Source organism: Equus caballus, chromosome 5 (genome assembly GCF_041296265.1).
Source record: "Equus caballus isolate H_3958 breed thoroughbred chromosome 5, TB-T2T, whole genome shotgun sequence".
Lineage (NCBI taxonomy): Eukaryota > Metazoa > Chordata > Mammalia > Perissodactyla > Equidae > Equus > Equus caballus.
In genome coordinates, this window is record NC_091688.1 from 102953397 (window position 1) to 102974331 (window position 20935).

Consider the following 20935-nt stretch of genomic DNA (forward strand, 5'->3'; position numbering starts at 1 on the left):
CGCTCTCCATTCTTCTCTCTCCCCCTGACACCCGCAAAGTGCAATGCGATTTCAAAGTCCTCGTTAAATCCCGTAGACTAACGTAGAACTTCTCACCAAGCCCAACTTTGGTAAAAGCACCAGTATTCCCCCTATTCCGTTGTGAAGGTACTCTAAGCCAAACTATGGTTGGAGCAGTAGGTAAATATTTGTGAAGTATCAAGGAATGTGTGCGCTCATTCTCCACATTCAGCTCATTTTCAAGGATTGAAACACAGGACCGTCTACAAAGGCTTTTTATGAAATGGAAATGTTTATCCTCATTCATAAGGTGTGTTGAGTGAGATGCTAAATTATTGCAAAGCGTGATCCTGTGTCCTTTTGCAGTGCTGCAAGATTGTGTAGGAACAAAGACTACCACACACGCTCCTGAATTGCATCTGAAATTATAGTAAGAGCTACGAGTAAAAAAGTAACAGTCTGTACTACCAGACTATGAAACCACATGGGAAAGAAAACCTTTCAGAATGCAGAATTGAAAAGTTGAAAATTAAATTTGAAAATATTTTTCAATTTTTTAATGTGTTTAATGGTTTGAATTATTTGTATTCTCACAAAAACAGGTAACTGGAACTATTTATTTTCTGTTACGTGGTTGGGCAACCGAGTAACCAATCACACAGAAGATGTAGCAAGGTCACAAATGTAACATTTATTAGAGTGAGCAAACTAAATAACTGTTTTCTTGCCTGGTTAGATAGCTTGTGGTTCCATATTTTAAAAGATAGAACTCTGTTATGATTTCTTAGGACAGATAATATGCAGATAACATCTAGTAAGCTGTCTAGATGCCTTTTTGTTACTTTCATAAAGACTTGGATGATAAGAATAAATATATTTTATTTTTTATATTGTGCCTTAACAGGCCATGAGAAACAATGCTTGGATTCTTACACTACATGGTAATTATACAAAATAAAATTGTGTGTATACCACAAACATTTGTTTTCTGTGGGTTTACAGAAAAACAATTTTTAATTGATTAGGAAAACAGAATAGAATACTGTTCATTTTTACAACTTCACATAGAAGTCACAGAAGGAAATTACATTCCGTAACACTGACATGGCATCAGCTACCATACAAACTGCTTTCCAACTCCAGTGTGCTGAATTATGCAGCACAAGCAAGTAAATATTTAAAATCTATGATCACAGAAAACAATCTGCTGCCTTCTATACTCATGCACCAAAACAATATGAATACAGTGAGAGAAAACATTTCCATTGGAATGATTCAGAGGTAATGATAGACTGTAATTAGGTTTTGTGCTAGTCATAGGTGTTTGTTGTAAATAAATACATAATTGCATCCACTTACTAGGCATGGTATTAAGGAAGCTTTAAAAATATGCTGAATATTTGATGCACGTATTTCTAAAGCAGTTTTGATGATCAACTGTGTAAATGAACGTAGAAGAGAATTTAAAGAGTGCATAATTTATGTAACAGACTTTAGGTTTTAAAAAGAGATTCTTGCAGCTGCAGTGCTCGGCAATATCCTCTCCTCTAAATGCATCTTCGACTTTCCAATTCAGCCAATTGCCAAAAACTCGAGAGTTAAAATTGGACAAGATGTTCATTTCAGTTCAACAAACAGCAGATGAGTGATGCTGGGACGAAGCACTCTGCCTAGAAGCTACAGTCTGTTTCTGAACACAGACAGCTTTGATAATTAGGAAAGACTTAAAGGGAAAAGAGAAGAAAAGAGAGCTTTATCAGAATGGAGACCAGAGAGTAAAATAAGTGTGACACCACCTTTTAATAATCATTTATGCATTTGGTTAATTGGAACTCTGTAATGGCTAATATACCTTCTAAAAGGCAGGAGCCGTTTCTTAAACGTCTGTCCCTCCCAGCTCGAAGCACAGCACTCTGTGCAGAGGGACCGGCTTGCCCTGAGTGTCTGTGGGAGTTCACAGTGATGACTGAGGCCCCACAGTGATGACTAAGCCCCTGAGAAGCCCTTCACATTCGTTCTGTATAGTTTTAACATAAGCTACTTCTAACACCTGTGCTTTTTTTATATTGGTAATTTAGGTTATGTAATAAAATAGCTATTAAAATGGGACTATTTAAGCAGAATGCTACAATTCAAAAATCAAAAAACACAGCTATATATATACAAAATATATATTTATAAAATAACATTTATCTTAAGCATCAAGCCCTTTCTAAAATGTCGTCATATCCCAGGCATGTACTTTGAAGGCATACTAGCCGTTCTCACATCATTGGTTGTGATAGAGCCCCAGATTTTTGTTAGTAAACTTTTAATCCTTAACTTCTACCAAGTATACTTCTTATCCCTCTCCTTTCCAGACCCAGGGAAACATGAAGGTTCTGTGTAATAAGTAAACATGTACCATGAATGCCCGATCAAGAACATTATTTTGAGGGCCTGGCCTGGTGGCACAGTGTTTAAGTTCGCACATTCTGCTTCAGCAGCCCGGGGTTCGCCAGTTGGGATCCCAGGTACAGACATGGCACCGCTTGGCAAGCCATGCTGTGGCAGGCAACCCAGATATAAAGTAGAGGAAGATGGGCACAGATGTTAGCTCAGGGCCAGTCTTCCTCAGCAAAAAAATAGGAGGATTGGCAGCAGATGTTAGCTGAGGGCTAATCTTCTTCTTCTTAAAAAAAAAAGAATATTATTTTGAGATAAGTTAAACTCAGCCTTGATGGGGCAAATACCTTGTAGATCTCTAAAGGCTAAAAAACTTTTTAAGGAAAACTTAGTGAAAACCTTCCCTCCTTTCCAAGTGACCTTATTTCTATCCCTCCTCCAGCATCTTCAACCTCTTTCTCTCTCCCCACTGCCCCCTTTACCTCAGCCTACAAATATTCACAGACTCCCCGTAATCCTGAAAGCAGCTTCAGTGGACTCAGCTTCCCTCTAAATGCGATATTATTCCATCCTCCTTTTCCTCTCGTAGCCACACTTGAGGAGGTTCTTAGCCTTGAAATGAAGCACAGGATCTATTCACAGCTAATATTTACTAAACACCCAGCACCGTGCTAAATCCTGGAACTATGACAAGAATTCAGATAAGAAACTTATGGTCGCACAATACAGTGTGATAAACATCATCATGGAGGTATGGAGGAGGTATTAAGAGAACAAGGAGTGTCAGTTACTCTCAAATTGAGGGATCCTAGAGGAGGAAGTCCTGAGATAGACGACAAAAATAAGAATTAGCTGCGGAAGAGCGAGCTTCACCAGCTTAGCGTACCCCATAAATTCATCACAGCGGGGACATGAGAGTGGGGGAGTGCTACGAAACAAGACGAAAGAGCAACTGGGGCATTCCATAAAGGGGCCTTGTACACTATGATGAGAACCTTGGACTTTAACCTGGTTATAAAGGAAATCATTTAGGGAATGACATAATTACATTGTATTTTAGGCTGCTGGTTGCAGTTTTATGGAGAATGTCCTGGGCTGGAAAGACCAGTTAGTTGATTGTTTCCATAATCCAGCTTAAAAAAGGGGGGAAGGGGGGAGAACTGAAATAAATATGATAAGAAAAGAGGAAAAAATTGGTCAGAGATATTAGGATAATAGAATCAAGAGGAGGTGTGAAGGAGGAAGGAATCAAGGTTTCTGGCTTTTCAGCTTCCAGAGGTTGAGTTAGGAATGCTTACGGGTTGCCAGATGCCTATGCCCTGGAGGCAGTTAGATTTGAGCGTATGAGGAAGAATTGAGCTGAAATTATAGCTTTGGAAGTCATCAGCTTTGGATGACAGCTAAAGCCATGGGCATGGATAAGATTGTGAGCCAAGTGGATGGGGATCTGAGCTAGTAACCAGCAAGCGAAAAGGTGACAGAGATGAGGTAGTCTGGAGAAGCGTAAATGCAAATGTCATGAAATCCTTCAAAGAACAGGATTTTTACATAAAAGCAGAGACCTACTGGTTTAGATGTAGCATCGAAGAATGAGGAAAGAGCTGAACTCATCTCTGGACCCCGTGTTCATGAATAAACGAGACCAAAAAGACAAAAAAGAGTCAGCATGCGTTAAGAACAAGAGGTCAAGCGAGAAATCTGTGAGGCGAATCAGGATGGAGTGAATTAGAGCATCCGAGAAGAAATGGAAAGATTTTGAAGGGAGAAAAGTAGTAGGAGATTAGGTCATGGGAAAGGAAGGACAGGTGAGAACACAAAAGGAAAGATGATGACCTAGGAGGCCAGGAATGGGAGGCAGCATTCATCAGCCTCAAGGTTTGAAAACAGAAATCCCACATAAATCTGAGCTCACACTCACCTGTGAGTGTGACCGGCCTTCAGTAGTCTTGGCAGCAGAGTGTAACTGATGTGATTACAAACACTCACATCCTTCTTTTAAGGTGGAGCCCACCCACCTCCTCACAGCCCAGAGCTTCAGGGGAGGGATACTCCCCGCCAAGTCCTACAAAGCATAAATTATGATTTGCTTGATGCTGAGACTCTAAATCAAACACTGTGGCCTATTTTCTTGGTTGAGGCATGAACATGTGACATAATCCCGGGCAATGAGATGTGAGGGAAAATCTGCTGCGGAGCTTCAGGGAAAGTTATTCTCCCAAACAAAAGGCGGTGCACGCTGTACACCCATGGCATGGCAGCACTATCACAATAGCTAAAAGGCATAAGCCACCCACGTGTCCATCAACAGATGACAGGATAAGCAAAATGTTGTGTATAGATACAACAGAATATTATTCAGCCTTAAAAAAGTGCAGGCAATTCTGACACATGCTACAACATGGGTGAACCTCGAGGACATTATACTGAGTGGAATAAGCCAGTCACAAAAAGACAAGTACTGTATGATTCCGCTTACATGAGGTAACCAGAGCAGTCACCTTCATAGAGACAGAAAGTAGAATGGTGGTTGCCAGGGCTGGGGAGAGGAAGAATGCGGAGTTGTTATTTAGTGGGTATAGAGTTTCAGTTTTGTGAGATAAAATGAGTTCTGCAGACAGACGGGATGGTTATACAACAGCACAAATGTACTTAATGCTACTGAACCGTACACTTAAAAATGGTTAAAATAGTAAATTTTTTGTTATGTGTATTTTACCACAAGAAAAAAAAATTAGAGAAGAAAAAGCAGGGCATGCCAAGACCATTCAATGGCAAAAGAATAGTCTCTTCAATAAATGCTGGTGAGACAACTGGATTTCCATATGCAAAAGAATAAAGTTGGATCCATACCTTATACCATTTTCAAAAATTAACTCAAATGGATCAAAGATCTAAATATAAAAGCTAAAATAATAAAACTCTTAGAAGAAAACATTTGGGTAAATCTTCATCAAAGTCTTCTTAGATATGACACCAAAAGCACAAGCAAAAAAGAAAAAATAGGTAAATTGGACTTCCTCAAAATTTAAAACTTTCATGCATTAAAGGATACTTTGGAGAAAGTGAAAAGACAATCCACAGAATGGGAAAAAATACTTGCAAATCGGATATCTGATAAGGATTTAGTATCCAGAAAATATAAAGAACTTACAGATCAACAGCAAAATAACAACAACCCAATTAAAAGATGGGCAGAGGACTTGAATAGACATTTCTCCAAAGGATATATACATATGCTCGATAAGCACATGAAAACATGTTCAACATCACTAATCATATCTTTATGATAAATAAAAAATATATTTGTTTAGACCTACATATATATACATTTAAGAATAATGTATGTTTAAAATTACAAAATGTTTCTCAGCTACTGTATTAGTTATGTATTCTGTATAAGAAATTACCCATCTCTTGGTGGTCTTAAACAACAACATTTACTATCTCAGTTTTTGTGGATTAGGAATCTGGGCATGACTTAGCCAGGTCCTCTGCTTCCTGGTCTCTGACAAGGCTACAATCAGGGCATTGCCTACGGCCTCTGGTCCCATCTGAAGGCATGACTAGGGAAGAATGTGCTTCTAAGTTCATTCAGTGATCCCTGACAGCGTTCAGTTCTTTGTAGGTTGTTGGACTGAGAGCCTTAGTTCCTTACTGGCTATTGGTCACGGCCACTCTCAGTTCTTTGGCACATGGGCCTTTCCAACAATAGCAGCTTGTTTCCTCAAAGCATGTGAGCCAAGAAGGCAATGGAGAGAGTCTGCCAGCAAGATGGAAGTCACAGTCTTTTAAAACCCAGACATGAAAGTGACTCCCCATCACTTTGTGTTCTACTTATTAGAAACAATCCACTAGGTCTAGCCCACACTAAAGGGGAAGTGATCACACAACAGTGTACATACAAGGAGCGGGGCTCGTTGGAGGCCATTTTAGAAATACCTACCACAGTCACCACATACAATTGCTGCAAATATCATGCTAATTCCTAAGTACCTTGGAACCACGAATTGGAACAGGAACAGAAGCAAGAAAGTGAATGCCTAGCTCTGTTGTGAAATGATCCTTTGCTATGCAAGAATCTATCGCATTCATGCTTTCTGAGAGCAAGGATTTAACAAGTTAATTGTCTTTTTTCTTACCCAAGCATTTTGCCACTCAAATCCTCTCCATACTCTGAAGCAGTGGTTATCTCTGATGTTGCCACAGCAGAACCTAAAACTATGAGGGCAGTTGAACACAGTCGCCTTTTGTAGGGCAAGAGATGTGGAGAAGCATTTCCCCAGGACCTGCACACTGTTAGTGTAAGAATGGATGTTCAGGGTGGGGGTTGCACTGGGTTACTGCTGGAGCCAGTTAGGGAATGACAATGATAGTCTGCGTTTTTAGTATGATTTTCACAGGTATGTTATACGTGAGACCCTCTAAGGCATGCGGACACAGAGCAGTAGTTCCTCTTGCTTGGGGCTAGTGGCAGAACTGACGTGTCTTAGGCACCTGGAACCCAGTAGGCAGTAAATATTATACTCCTTGGCTTGTCTAACATGTCTCAGCTTTTAAACGATTTTAAGTCAGATCACTATGACTTCAAAATTCACATTTTTTCAGGGCTGGCCTGGTGGAGCAGCAGTTAAGTTCACACGTTCCGCTTCTCGGCAGCCCAGGGTTTACTGGTTCAAATCCTGGGTGTGGATAGGGCACTGCTTGGCACGCCATGCTGTGGCAGGCATCCCACATATAAAGTAGAAGAAGATTGGCATGGATGTTAGCTCAGGGCCAGTCTTCCTCAGCAAAAAGAAGAGGATTGGCAGCAGTTAGCTCAGAGCTAATCTTCCTCAAAAAAAAAAATTCACATTTTTCTTCCTCTTTCCTTCTTTTTATTCCATTCTTTTGAAAGTAACTATTTTTCTAATTATAAAATAAAATATATACAGATTTTAAATCATTTGTGAAATGCAGAAAAACAGTAAGAAAAAAGAATCATTCAAAATTTCATCGTCTAAAGGCAACTGTTGTTGACATTTGAGCCTCGATGTCTTTTCTTTTAAGTGTAGTTCCTCATTTGTCTGTTTGCAGAATTGTGATTATTTTACAAGCGTAATTTTTTTTTTTTAGGAAGATTAGCCCTGAGCTAACATCTGCTGCCAATCCTCCTCTTTTTGCTGAGGAACACTGGCCCTGAGCTAACATCCACACCCATCTTCCTCTACTTTATATGTGGGACACCTGCCACAACATGGCTTGCCAAGTGGTGCCATGTCCACACCTGGGATCTGAACTGGCAAACCCCGGGCCGCCGAAGCGGCTGTTAACCGTTGTGCCACTGGGCCAGCCCCTGAAACAGCATTTTCTTAGTTTAGAGACTTAAGGTTATTCTATTGTGTCGTAAACCCAAATACCTACAGATTAATATTCAATTCTTTCAGAATAGTAATAATTACTATGTATTGGGTACCTTCTATGTGCCTGGAGCTTTTACATTTATTGTCTGATTTTAACCTTTTAGTATCTCTTCAAAGTTCTGGTTATCACATTTCAGACCCAAAGTGTCCAACAAAAGATGGAATTTTTTTTTTTTTGGTGCTGCTTTTTTATTGTGGTAGGATACACATAACATGAAATTCACCATTTCAGCCATTTCAAAAAGTATAGTTCAATGGCATTTAGTAAATTCACGATGTTGTGGAACCATCACCATTATCTAGTTCCAGAATGTTCTCATCACCCCAAAAAGAAACTTCATACCCATTAAGGGGTCATTCCCTATTTACCCCTCCCCCTGGCCTTTAGAAACCACTGATCTGCTTTCTGTCTCCATGGATTTGCCTATTCTGGATATTTCATATAAATGGAGTCATACAACATGTGGCCTTCTATGTCTGGCTTCTTTCACTTAGCATATTTTAAAAGTTCATTCACGTTGTAGCATGTGTCACTTCTTCATCTCTTTAATAGCTGGATTATATTCCATTGCATAGATAGACCACATTTTGTTTATCCATTCATCTGTTGATGGACATTTGGACTATTTCCACATTTTGATTACCGTGAATAATGCTGCAATGAACACTGGCGTACAGGTATCTGTTTGCATCCCTATGTTCAGTTATTTTAGGTGTGTACCCGGGAGTGGAATTGTTAGCTTTATGTTTAACTTTTTGAGGAATCGACAAACTTTTTCACAGCAACTGCACCATTTTGTATTCCCACCACCACCGTGTGAAGCTGCCACTTTCTCCATATCCTTTCCAACACTTGCTAGTTTTCACTTTTTGATTATAGCATCCTTGTAGGTGTGAAGTTGTTCTTACTATATTTTCTTAGATTTTGTGTTTGTCTTTTTAGCATCCATTCATCACAGGGCAAATATTATATTAACTGTATTTTCTCATTTTCTGTATTCTTGATGCTGTGGCATTTGGGGGCCTGACAGACTCGGGGAGAGACTACCCTCCAAGGGCTCGCTAATTCCTAAAGAGAACAATTTGCCTCCTGAGCATGCTTCTGATATGCAAACCAACCAATCCGGGGTCTGTACCCTCAGCCACCTCCTGATCTAACTCTCACCCACTAAGCCAGTATTTCTCCTGCCCTAAATCATCCCAGGGCCAGGCATCAGACAACTAGAGAGCATTCTTATAGTCCAAAGTCCTCCGGAATTGTTCGAGTTTGCCAATCCTAAACTATTTCCCCTGCTCTGCCTTGCTTTATTTTTAATGATAGTGATGTTGAATACCACTAATTATTTCGCTGAAATGAAGGCAAGAGAAGGAATTTTATGGAATCAGCATGTGATGTTGGTTGAATTGTGTCCCCCTAAATTCGTATGTTGAAGTTCTAACTCCCATTACCTCATTATGTGACCTTATTTGAAAATGGAGTCATCGCAGAAATAATTACTTAGGTTATGATGAGGTCATACCGGGGCCGGCCCCTTGGCGAAGTGATTAAGTTCCCGTGTTTCGCTTCGGTGGCCCAGGGTTTCCCCGGTTGGATGCTCTGTGTAGACATGGCACTGCTCATCAGGCCACACTGAGGCAGTGTCCCACATAGCACAACCAGAGGCACTCACAACTGGAATATACAACTATGTACCAGAGGGCTTTGGGGAGAAGAAGGAAAAAAAGTATTAGCAACAGATGTTAGCTCAGGTGCTAATCTTTAAAGAAAAAAGAAATCAGGGCTGACTGCTGGGCTGAGAGCAGGCTTTCCAGCTAAAAAAAAGAAAAGAAAAGATGAGGTCACCCTGGAGTAGGGGTTCACTAATCCAATACGACTGATGTCCTTATGAAAAGGGAAAATTGCACACAGAGACACATGCACAGGGAGAACACCATGGGAAGACCGGAGCAGGAGTCAGCAGTTCTGAATTATTCAGTCATTAAACAAATGTTTACTTAGTGTTGAATATGGGAGATGAAAGACTGAGCAAAACAGACCTCCCTGACCTCGGGGCTTCTTGCAGTCTCGGAGAGCATAAGAGCGGCTGTGTTCTCGAGAGGGGCTGCCAGCAGGAGAACCAGCTGACACGCTGCCCCGCTCTGCTGCCTTCACAGGCTGAGCTGCTGCCCCTCCGTGGTGGCCTCAGAGCATCCTCTACATCCGCTAATTAACTTACCTCATTATTTATGCTAAAATTTACCTATATTTGCATTCTTCATCCTAACTAACTGTGGCTTTCTCAAATTTGCCCTAGTATATCCAGAAGCCATCACAATGCTAATCACGTAGTATGAACTCATAGATCTTTTTATCTGGTTGTGGTTAAGAGTATAGACTCTGTAGCCAAATTACTTCGGTGCTAATCCAAGCTCTGGCACTTATTAGCTGCTGGACTTTTGGGCGAGGTCTCACTTCTTGGTGCTCAGTTCCCTCATCCACAAAATGAGAATAACAGAAGGACCTACCTTGTAAGGCTGTTGTGAAGATTACAAGAATTTATGTAGGTAAAGCATAAGGACCAGTGCTGGACACATACTGTCTGCTCTTAGCATCTTCACTTTACTGAACATCATGTACCATCGTCGTCATTCTTAACGTGATAGCCAAGTTGGCTAAATTCCAAACAATAACTCCCAAACACGGGTATCTGTGTTTTAAGTTATAACTATGACATGAAAGAAATCCTCCTTCACACAAAGCATAGCGTGAAGCTTGGTCAGATTAAATTTGTCCGGAAAGTTGATCACAGTATTACTTAGGGAAGTATGTTTGCATAGAAACCTAAAGCATGAAACCGATTTCAATGAGCTGCCAGTAGATGGCTCTCTTAATTTGCTATTTTACTTTCAGTTCAGATTTGTGCTTTCACACGGCAAGTCACACCATCAAAAACCCTGGTAACGGGGTAAAAATGGCGCTCCCGGAATGGTCTACTTCCTTTGTCTATCTCCTGGCAGGACTCACAACCCACAGTTGTGAATTCACTCACAGAGATCCTTCTTCAGTGGATAGTTATAGGGGTTTTTTTTGTTGTAATTTTTTTTTTCATTAAGAAAACATACAAGAATGCTATTGGAAATGTTTTAATTAGAGCCTAGAATTTTGATTATTTATATCTGTCAAGTTAGATGGATGAACCTAATTTATTTCTTAAATTTTCCTTGGAAAATGAACTTCCAACTTTTCCTGTTATCTCATTTCTTTCTAATAACTCTAGACCTGGTTGATTTTTCCCTCAGTGTTTCTCTGCGTTACAAAGCTGAGTAATGGCTTTTAAAAATCTACCTTTCCTTTACCACATCAATGAGTTGTTCAGGACCTTTCTGTTCCCACAGCATTTTACCTTTATGCTATTAAACTGTGATTTATTGGCATTTAATAGTTTTACTGTTAGTTCCTCAAATGTTTGCAGAATAAAGCTGTACTTTATTCTCAAGGTGTTTGTCACTATGACACACATATCCAGATATTCCCCAGTCAAGCCTTATCACCTACAGAGTTTATAGCCCTACTCACTGTTTCTACAAAGTTCTAGAACTTATTTCCTCAGATTATGTCTCTAAACTCCTAAATATACCTGCACTCTACAGTTCCATCCTATCTTAGGCCAGTCCAGGGGCAAGCCCAGTCTCTTCGCTGCTTTCACAAATACCCACCTGCATCTCATCACTTGAGGGAGATCTGCAGGGTCCTAGAAGGGTCACGGGCAAGGTGCCTGGCCTTTCCTAGTTGGAACAGTCTTTTGATTTCACTTCATATTTCCTCCTTTTACTTCTCTCCATTTCTTCCCTGTATATCCAGAATTAAAAAATAAACTCAACCCTTTCCTTCATAGAACAGATCTGCAAGCGCCACACCTTCTCCAGTTCCTCAGACTCCTCACTTGATCTCGTGGGTAGCTCTGAAGCTGGGATGGCCCTTCAGATGTCTTGAATCAAGGCAGTAGGCCAGCCCTTGACGTGCCTCACAAATCAGTCTTTGGATGCAAGCTGCTCTCAGGGAGGAGTCACAACCTTGAGGGAGGGCAGTGCCCAGAGAGACTCAGCTTTGAGCCGTCAGCAGCCAACACTCCCCAAAGCTGAGGGGAAACCAGTGCTTCCATCCTAAAGATGGCATCTGGATGATACACCGCGGAATCCACTTCAGAGTCCATCTCAGAAGAAGAAGATGAGGCACAAACAACAGGAAATAAATCCAGAAATAAATAGAAAGATCCAACAATATTATTTGAGTCCCTCAGCTAGGCTCTATCCTGGATTCCGAGCTACATGGGCCAATAGTTTCCATTTTCTGTTTAGGCTATTTGAAATTGGGTTTCTGTCACTTGCAACCGGAAGACCCCTGATTAAATACACCTCATGTTTGAAGAAAGCTATAATCACTGTGTTCTTCTTTCAGTACTTATCACAATGTTATATTATAATTTATTTGCTTACACATCTATCTTTCCAATTAAACTGTAAATTCGGTATAGGATAATATTTTATTCATCTTATCTCTAGCATCGATAGCAGTGTGTAAATAAAGGAGATAGTGAATAAATATTTGTTGGATTAATGAATAAGAACATGCCAAAATGGTAAGACAATGCACAGGCACAGACACGGGTGAGTTCACAGAGCACAGTAAGTAAAAGAAGTGTCATCAAAACGTGACTTGAAAGACATTATCTGGGCTCTCGGGTTTCACATTTCCCCTCTTTGCCCAGTCTAAATTGGGATCTAATCCAAAATACTCAGATTCTGTAACATCAGGTAGCTTTAGGTTGATATTTAAGCTAGGTTTGGTGAATGCTCACGCGTTCTTTGAATACACTTTTTGCCTTCCCTGTGATTCTGAGCTCCATGTTCATTCTTGGTCTGTTGAGTTGTTCACTATTAATTTGGTCCCAGACCCTGTGCCTGACTCTGGGAAATAGCAATGAGTGTGACAGAAAGCACTGAACCCAGGAAGTATATACTCTTGAAAAGGAAGGCAGATTTTTTACCCTATGACCCAGCCATCCCATTACTGGGTATCTATCCTAAGAACCTGAAATCAGAAATCCCAAGAGTCCCTTGCACCCCTATGTTCATTGCAGCATTATTTACAATAGCCAAGACGTGGAACCAACCTACATGCCCAGAAACTGATGATTGGATAAAGAAGATATGGTGTATATATACACAATGGAATACTACTCAGCCATAAAAAAAGACAAAATTGGCCCATTCACAGCAACGTGGATGGGCCTCGAGGGTATTATGTTAAGCGAAATAAGCCAGTCAGAGAAAGACGAACTCTATATGACTCCACTCATAGGTGGAAGTTAACATATTGACAAGGAGATCTGATTGGTGGTTACCAGGGAAAAGCGGGGGTGGGGGGAGGGCACAAAGGGGGAAGTGGTGTACCCACAACATGACTAACAAAAATATACAACTGAAATCTCACAAGGTTGTAATCTATCATAACATTAATAAAAAAAATAATAAATAAAAAAATAAAAAAATAAAATTAAAAAAAAAGGAAGGCCGATTTTAAACTAGCAATTACAAATGCAACATGTATTACAAAAGGTAATTATGGGAGTGTAGAGCAGGGGAAGATAATCTAAATTGTGTGATTAGGGAAGTTGTCCCTGAGAAAACAACATTTCTACAGACAACCAAAGGAAGAATAGAAGTAGCTTCCAGAAGCTCCCAACAAACATTTTATTGTGTCTCATTGGTCTAAAGAAATCAGTGTGGTCAGAGGAATAGGTGAATTCACTAATTTGATAAGTGAATTAGTGAATTCACTAACTCAATAGGAATTCACTAAGTAGTTGAGTTAACTAGAATCCACTTCTGGAACTGAAGGTGAAGTTACTGTCACCCAAATTACATGGTTGGGAATGAGAGAGGGATTTTTCCCAAAAAGGAGATTTTTGGGTACAGCTATCAAGAAGAAGCAGAAATGGATCTGAGGAGCAAGCACAAGCATCCCATTGTAGGAAGGAAGACTTGATTCAGGGAGCCAGCTAGAAGACCTTTGCAGCCATCCAAGTGGGAGAAGAGGATGACTTGGATAAGGAGAGACCAGTGAAGGTTGAGAGAACGGATAGGACTTGATAACCAATTGGCTGAGAATGTAGAAAGTAGGGAGACCGCTCAAAGAGGACTCCAAGATTAAAGTTTTTCTTGCCCAGGCTGTGATGTGGTTAACCTGGATGGCTTAATTTCCTGGCCATGGGTCCACGAATGAGGAAAGATTTCCTAGCTTACAGTAAGGTTCCTTTTTGGTGTTTTCTAAACTGACCTTATGAGTCTCCTTTCTCGAGTTCTTCTGGACCCTCATATGCTTCTTTCAACAGTGTGTTATTTATCTGAACCATACTCACTAATCAATGTTAAGGCTGCTTCTACCTTAGCTTCTTTATGCTCTATAATAGGCAAGCACTTGACCCTTAATACTAACCGTTGGCAAATATGTTGAAGTTTGTAATTATTCTAAAGTAGTTTCTTTAAGTATCAAAAATAGTATGGCTACAGTGCTGGCCTGGTAGCATAGTGGTAAGTTCTCATGTTCCTCTTCAGCAGGCTGGTGGCTGGGGATTCGCGAGTTCAGATCCTGGGTACAGACCTACGCCCTGCTCATCAAGCCACGCTGTGGCAGGCATCCCACATACAAAATAGAGGAAGATGGGCACAGATGTTAGCTCAAAGCCAATCTTCCTCAGCAAAAAGAGGAGGATTGGCGGCAGATGTTAGCTCAGGGTTTATATTCCTCCCCCCCAAAAAAAAATAGTATGCCCAGAAATGTAGACACAAATCAGGATGACTGCTCCTCTGACGATTCCCCTGTGATTCCATCTGGCAGGAGATTCCAGATACCTGGTCTCAAAGGTAGGCGTATGATCCAGAGTAGGCCAGTTTAAGTTCCCCACCCCACTAGCCATGGTGATTCATCCAAAGGATGGGGTCATTTATTCCTAGAGATTTTTCAAACTACAGCTGAGAAAAAGAGATTCACCTTTTTCTAAAATAACTAAGCTTGAAAGAATGCAATTCCAAGTTGCTTTTCCTGAGAACTCTTCATGAATTCAGCTCATCTACAGAAGGAAAGATTGACCTCAGTGAGTAAAAGATACAGAGACACAAGATACGGAAAGACAGACAGACAGACAGCGACAGACATCTTGAAATCTGGTAGCACTTTATCCCTGGATCCTGCTGTCCCTGAAGCCAGCTCAACTTCTGACCTCTCTTAGTTTGGTCATATACTCTGCAAAAGCGGGGATCCCAAATGCCTGGCTGATGACAGGCACTCCAAAAATAATTGTTGAAATAGAGACTTCACTTTGGACCAAAATGGAGTGACAAGGGACCACATTTACCCTCCCTTCTGAAACAATTTAAAAAGCATGCAAAATACATGAAAAAAATGGTTTTCAGACATTACAAAACAGTATGATTCCTGAGGGAGAGGAAACAAAGTGAGACCTACAAATACCCCATTTTACTGTCTGGAGAGAGTTCCCATACTGCGTTGCAAAGAGGGGGGACCCAGGTGGAGCCCCACAGTCTCTGAGTTGAGAAGAGGGAGCTGGAGTCATGGGAGGACAAGGCAGCCGGAGTTCTCAGGACAGCACAGCAGAGGAAATTGCTGCCCAGAGGGGTGCTGTGGAGACCCGCCGAGGGTTCCCCTTCATTGCCCAGCTGAGTGGTGATCAGAGTATGGATGTGAGGGACTGAGGTGGGAGCTGAAAGAAACAGAAGAATTCCCTCTAGTTTTCTCTGAGCAGGTCCGTGTTCCAACTTGGGAAATAAACGTATCCTTATAGCTTCAATGAACAAAAGTTCTAACAATTTAAGCAAAAATTCTTGAATGAATGTGAGTCAATAAATTCTGTTTTTCCTTAAGCCTGTTCTAGTTGGGTTTCTATTGCTCGTAACCAAAGAATCTCAACCAACACACCTTACAATGCCACTTCCCAGAGTTCATCTTTAGGAACTAACAAAGGATTCCAAAGATCCTGGTTACAAGTGTCTATCATTTTGATGTTAATGAATGTAAAAATGAGAAACTAAATATTTTCTGCACAAATTTTGATAAATTAATCTAATAAAATACTGTGTAGTCACTAACATCACATTTTAGTTCCTTATTTAAAATAGAAAATAGAAATATGTTTATCATACATTGATATATTTTTAAAAGATTATAGAACAGAATGTACAGCTTTTTATTGTGCATATGTATATATGCATATAAAGTGTGGAAGGATATATCTTAAAATTTTAATAATTCTTATTTCTGGCTGATAGAGTTTCAGGTAATTTTTATTCTTTGTTAAAATAATCTGTGTTTTTGGAGCTGGCCCTGTGGCCGAGTGGTTAAGTTGCGCGCTCCACTGCAGGCGGCCCAGTGTTTTGTCAGTTCGAATCCTGGGCGCGGACATGGCACTGCTCATCAAACCACGCTGAGGCAGCGTCCCACATGCCACAACTAGAAGGACCCACAACCAGGAATATGCAACTATGTACCGGGGGGCTTTGGGGAGAAAAAGGAAAAAAAAAATAAAATCTTTAAAAAAAATAAAAAATAAAAAATAAAAATAATCTGTGTTTTCGATTATTCTACAACAAATTTGTTTCAACTCCGTTTTTTTAATGTGTGTCTCCTTGGTTGACCTCGGAGTTTCTGTTTTTGATCTACAGTTTTACTCCTGCTTTCCAGTTCATTCGTGAAACAGAGGAGATTGACACCCTTTTAGGCAGTCGAATAATTAAGCCCTTTCCTATTCAAATTACAAATTCCCCCTGTTTCCCCAAATCCTCTTCCAGAGCTCTAATCGTTGCAAGTTTACAACATAACCACTGGCCACACTGTACATGTACTGCAGGTACAATAAAAACCGGTAAGTAGGTGGTTATTCTCTCACTCAAATCCTGAGGAAGAGACGCTGTGTAGTCGAAGGTTGATGTTTGATAAAATGGGACCAGAGAGTTTGCAAACTTTTACCAAAACACATTGAAGCAGCTCAGTTATTAAAGCTTAGGACTGTTTCCTAGTGCCTGGCTGATCCAATGCTTTGGCAAATATTGAAAGTGACCTATGTCCCGAGGGGGAAGTATGTTACCTCCTATTACATATGAAGCCTAATGACTCGATGTCCCAGATTTTCCAGAAAAGAACTGATTTCTTTCTTTCTTTTGTTTTTCCAGAGCAAAGGTCAATCCTTTATTGGATTTAACTTTTATGTCTCTGGAAGATTTTCCCTGTAAAGGAACTCATGTATTTGAATAAAACATCTTTTGCTAGATTACAAATCCCTATTTTTAATTTAGACAGATGATCCCCAAAGCATCAGTGTTGGCACAACTAATCCTCAGGTAGGGTAATGCAATATTGGCGACCCCAGGAGGATCAGGGAGAGACAGGAACGTTGTGGATATTTAAAATCTAATTTGGGGCTCACACTTTGGTAAACACAGAAACTACCACCTTGAATTCCCAGACAGTTTGCACCATAATTACTTCTGGCCTCGCATTCTAGTCCCACATATAAAGCTAACTAGCTGTATGAGAGGCTCAGGCAGTCAACATCTTGTTGGTTTCACATCCTCATCTCTCAGGTAGAATTTTAAAAAATGATCTATCAGCCTTGCTGGGTTGTTTTGAGGATTAAACGAAATACTCAATGTACAAGTGATTTGAAAAGCACTGTCTGTTTTTGCCAAGGAGTCCTTTCTTAAAATCTTACTGTGAAAGTTAAAAGACAAAGGAGAAGAGGGGCTGGCCCCGTGGCCGAGTGGTTAAGTGCCCGCGCTCCACTGCAGGCGGCCCAGTGTTTCGTCGGTTCGAATCCTGGGCGCAGACATGGTACTGCTCATCAAACCATGCTGAGGCAGCGTCCCACATACCACAACTAGAAAGACCCACAACGAAGAATAGACAACTATGCACTGGGGGGCTTTGGGGAGAAAAAGGAAAAAAAAATAAAATCTTAAAAAAAAAATTTTTTTTTTAAAAAGACAAAGGAGAAGAGTTGAGCTGCTCTGGTAGAAGAGAACACAAAACGCAGAAGCCCTTCAGACAAATTTGGTGTGTTTACTCTTGCTTCTTCCCATGTTTATTAGAGAAAAATTAGAACAAGGGAAAAAAAGAATAAAAATCACGACAATTCCATCACATGGAGAACTGTTCACGGACCATGTTTTTCGGACCCTAAAGAGTATCTTCAATCAAACTTGATCAGGTGACTGACTGAGCAGAAGGAAATCTTTCCCATCATTCCTTGGGGCTGGGGTAAGTGAGATTCTGGGCCAAGGGTCACAGTGAGGGAGGCAGATTTCACTGTCAAACGCAGGAGGCAAGGAAGCACATGGCCAGAAAGAGGAGACAAAGACGGGGGCGCTGCTGGATAATGAGTCTGACGGAGGAGTCGGACCCGAGAGCCCCGGCTAACACCTCGAAACAGGCCTGGAGTCCCCACAGCTTGTCCTCTTTGGCCAGCTGCTGTAAGTTCTCGCTTCAGTCAGCCTAATATAGAGTCAGGGTTATGAAAATAGTCAAACTTAGAAATTGGCCATTTTGTTAAGCTTATAAAACTACAGCTCTGAATTTTTGGTTAAAGGTTTTAGCTGCTATAAAAATGTTATTTTGAACATACTTTGAATTATAGGGGCAAATAAAGATAATTTTTGTACTTTTTCTTCATTTAATTGGAATAATTTTCGAGTTTCTGCAGATATGATAATTGTAAATGAAAGTATTAAGCATTTATTGGTAAATAATGTGCATACTCCCATTCCAAGTAATATAGTAAGTGATAGAAGTTGAAATAAAAGCTTTAAAGTTAAAAAAAAAGACGAAGTAAGGATTAGGGTGAATATTTCCTGATACCCCTTGCCTTCTCCTATTTTCTTATATTTCTAGGGCCAAGACAACAAATATAACTTGAAAGAAATATGCTAAGGCCCAAATAAATACAGGTTGTTCTCTATCAGTTGTTTAAAAATATTACTATTATTTGGTCTATTTTTCCCTCTCTTTACCAAAGCCCTAAAGAGATGTTAATATTGAAACTATGTATGATTCTGATTGTTGGGTCAAAAAATTTGCCTAGAAACTTCCAACCTATGCATGCAAAGTTTCAGCAGCTTTCTGAAACATTTGACTCTGTTCCACATCTTCCATCACCCTCCTGCTCATCTCCAGCCATTCTTTACTCTAGGTAGTCCTTCCCAACCCAGCCAGACTAGGCTGAACACCCTCCTGCGCGCTCTAAGCCCCTCTGTACACGTCTATCATTTCTACTTACCACCTTGTGTTGAAATTATCTGCTTATAATCTGTCTCTTTGGCTGAACTGTAAGCTTCTATGTGGAAGCCCTCCACAAACCCCAGATGAGACTGAGTTCCCCTATTATGTGTCCACAATCCCTATGATTTTCCTTTATACCATTTATGGGCGTGGTTATTTTTGTAACAGTGATGGTAATGACCGCTCTCCAGTGCTATGTAGTCATTAGGAAGGAAGCTTTCCCTTACACACCACCATCATTTTCCTCCCCGCATTCCAATTATTTTCAAAAGATTATTTGAAAAAAGAAAAGGAATGTTGGGTGTTTCTTGCTCCCTTATTCAAAACAATAGTTTATCTTTGCACAGAGTTTTAAAAGTTAAATTGTACTATAGGACTTATAATGAAATAAAGCAGTACCCAGTTCCTCCTTCTCTATCCCAATTCCCACTTCTCAAGTGTGACATTTTTTCCATTATATTAGCTGAACATTCTTCTGGTATTTGCCTTCATCTTCCTAAAAAACATCCTTGTATTGTTGCTATTTCGAGATTGCTCAGTTTCGCGTCTTTTGGCTTCCTATTGTAGAGCGTAAAGATTGAGCTCTCTTACAACACTGCTCAGTCCACACCCCATCACACACACATTCACATACATGCTTTTCCTCCTTCATTTCTCCCTATATGATTATATTGTCCATAACTTTTGATTAACTCAACATGACCATGCAGTATACAATGATTACACTTCCTCTCTTTGTTTTTCCTGGTATTAATAATTGTTTTTATCATTTGCTTAGTTTTCTATGTTCCTATAACTAATTCATCCTCATACATTCCTCCAGAATTATAAATTTCCCCTCATAATGTTCAAATACATCAGGGTTTTGTTTTATTTTTATTCATTTTGTGGCAGCATGCCTCGTGGAGCCCTCTGCTCCCTGCCCCAACGTGAACTGACTGTTCTCTGGGAACGGTAAGCTGGGATCCCTCTGGGATCTCCTGCATGCTCATCCTGAGTATCCCCTTCTCCTCCCTGTGCTGGATCCCCTATTTTCTGGATCCCATATCTTTCCTCTCTGTTTGCTCCCTTGCTTTGTGGAGCACATTCTCCAGTAATTCCTGAGAAAAGGCACACGTTGGGTACAATCTTTAAGGATGTGAACAGCTGCAAATGTCTTTATTCTATCCTCCTACTTGAATGAAAGTTTAGCAGAATATAGAATTCTAGGTTGAAACTGTTTTTCTTGGAATTCTGAAGACTTTGCCCCATTGTCCTCTTGCATGGAGCACCTGCTGGAAGACTCAGTTCCTTCCTAATCCTAACTCTTGCTTGTGGCCTCCTTTTTTTCATCTCTGGAAATGTTTAGGAATTTCTTTTTGTCTGTAGTAAGTAAAACCTCACAAGATGCCTTGGTGCGGGTCTTTCTAAACCTTTTGTGCTAAGTGTCTAGCGGGCTCTCTCACTCTAAAATGTCATCTTTCAGTTGTGGGAAATTTCCTTGAATTACTACTTTGATAATCTTCTCCCCTCTGTTTTTTCTGTTCTTTCCTTCTGAAACACTTATTATTTAGATCCTGAACCGTCTTTAATTTTCTTATCTTTTCTATTTTCCATCTCTTTTTCAGTTTTATTTTTTGGTTCTACCTTCTCAGAGATTTCCTCTAATTTTGTCTTCTGATTCCTAAGCTTTTTGGTATTTCACAGCATGAATCAGCTTTGTTATTACCTTCCCATCTGCAAGTTTAGATCTGTGCTTTCTGTAGACTGGAACACGAGTTTTCACTTATTCATCTACTTTATGCTTCAAATTTTGTTATGTTGTCTCCTCTCCTGTTCTCTC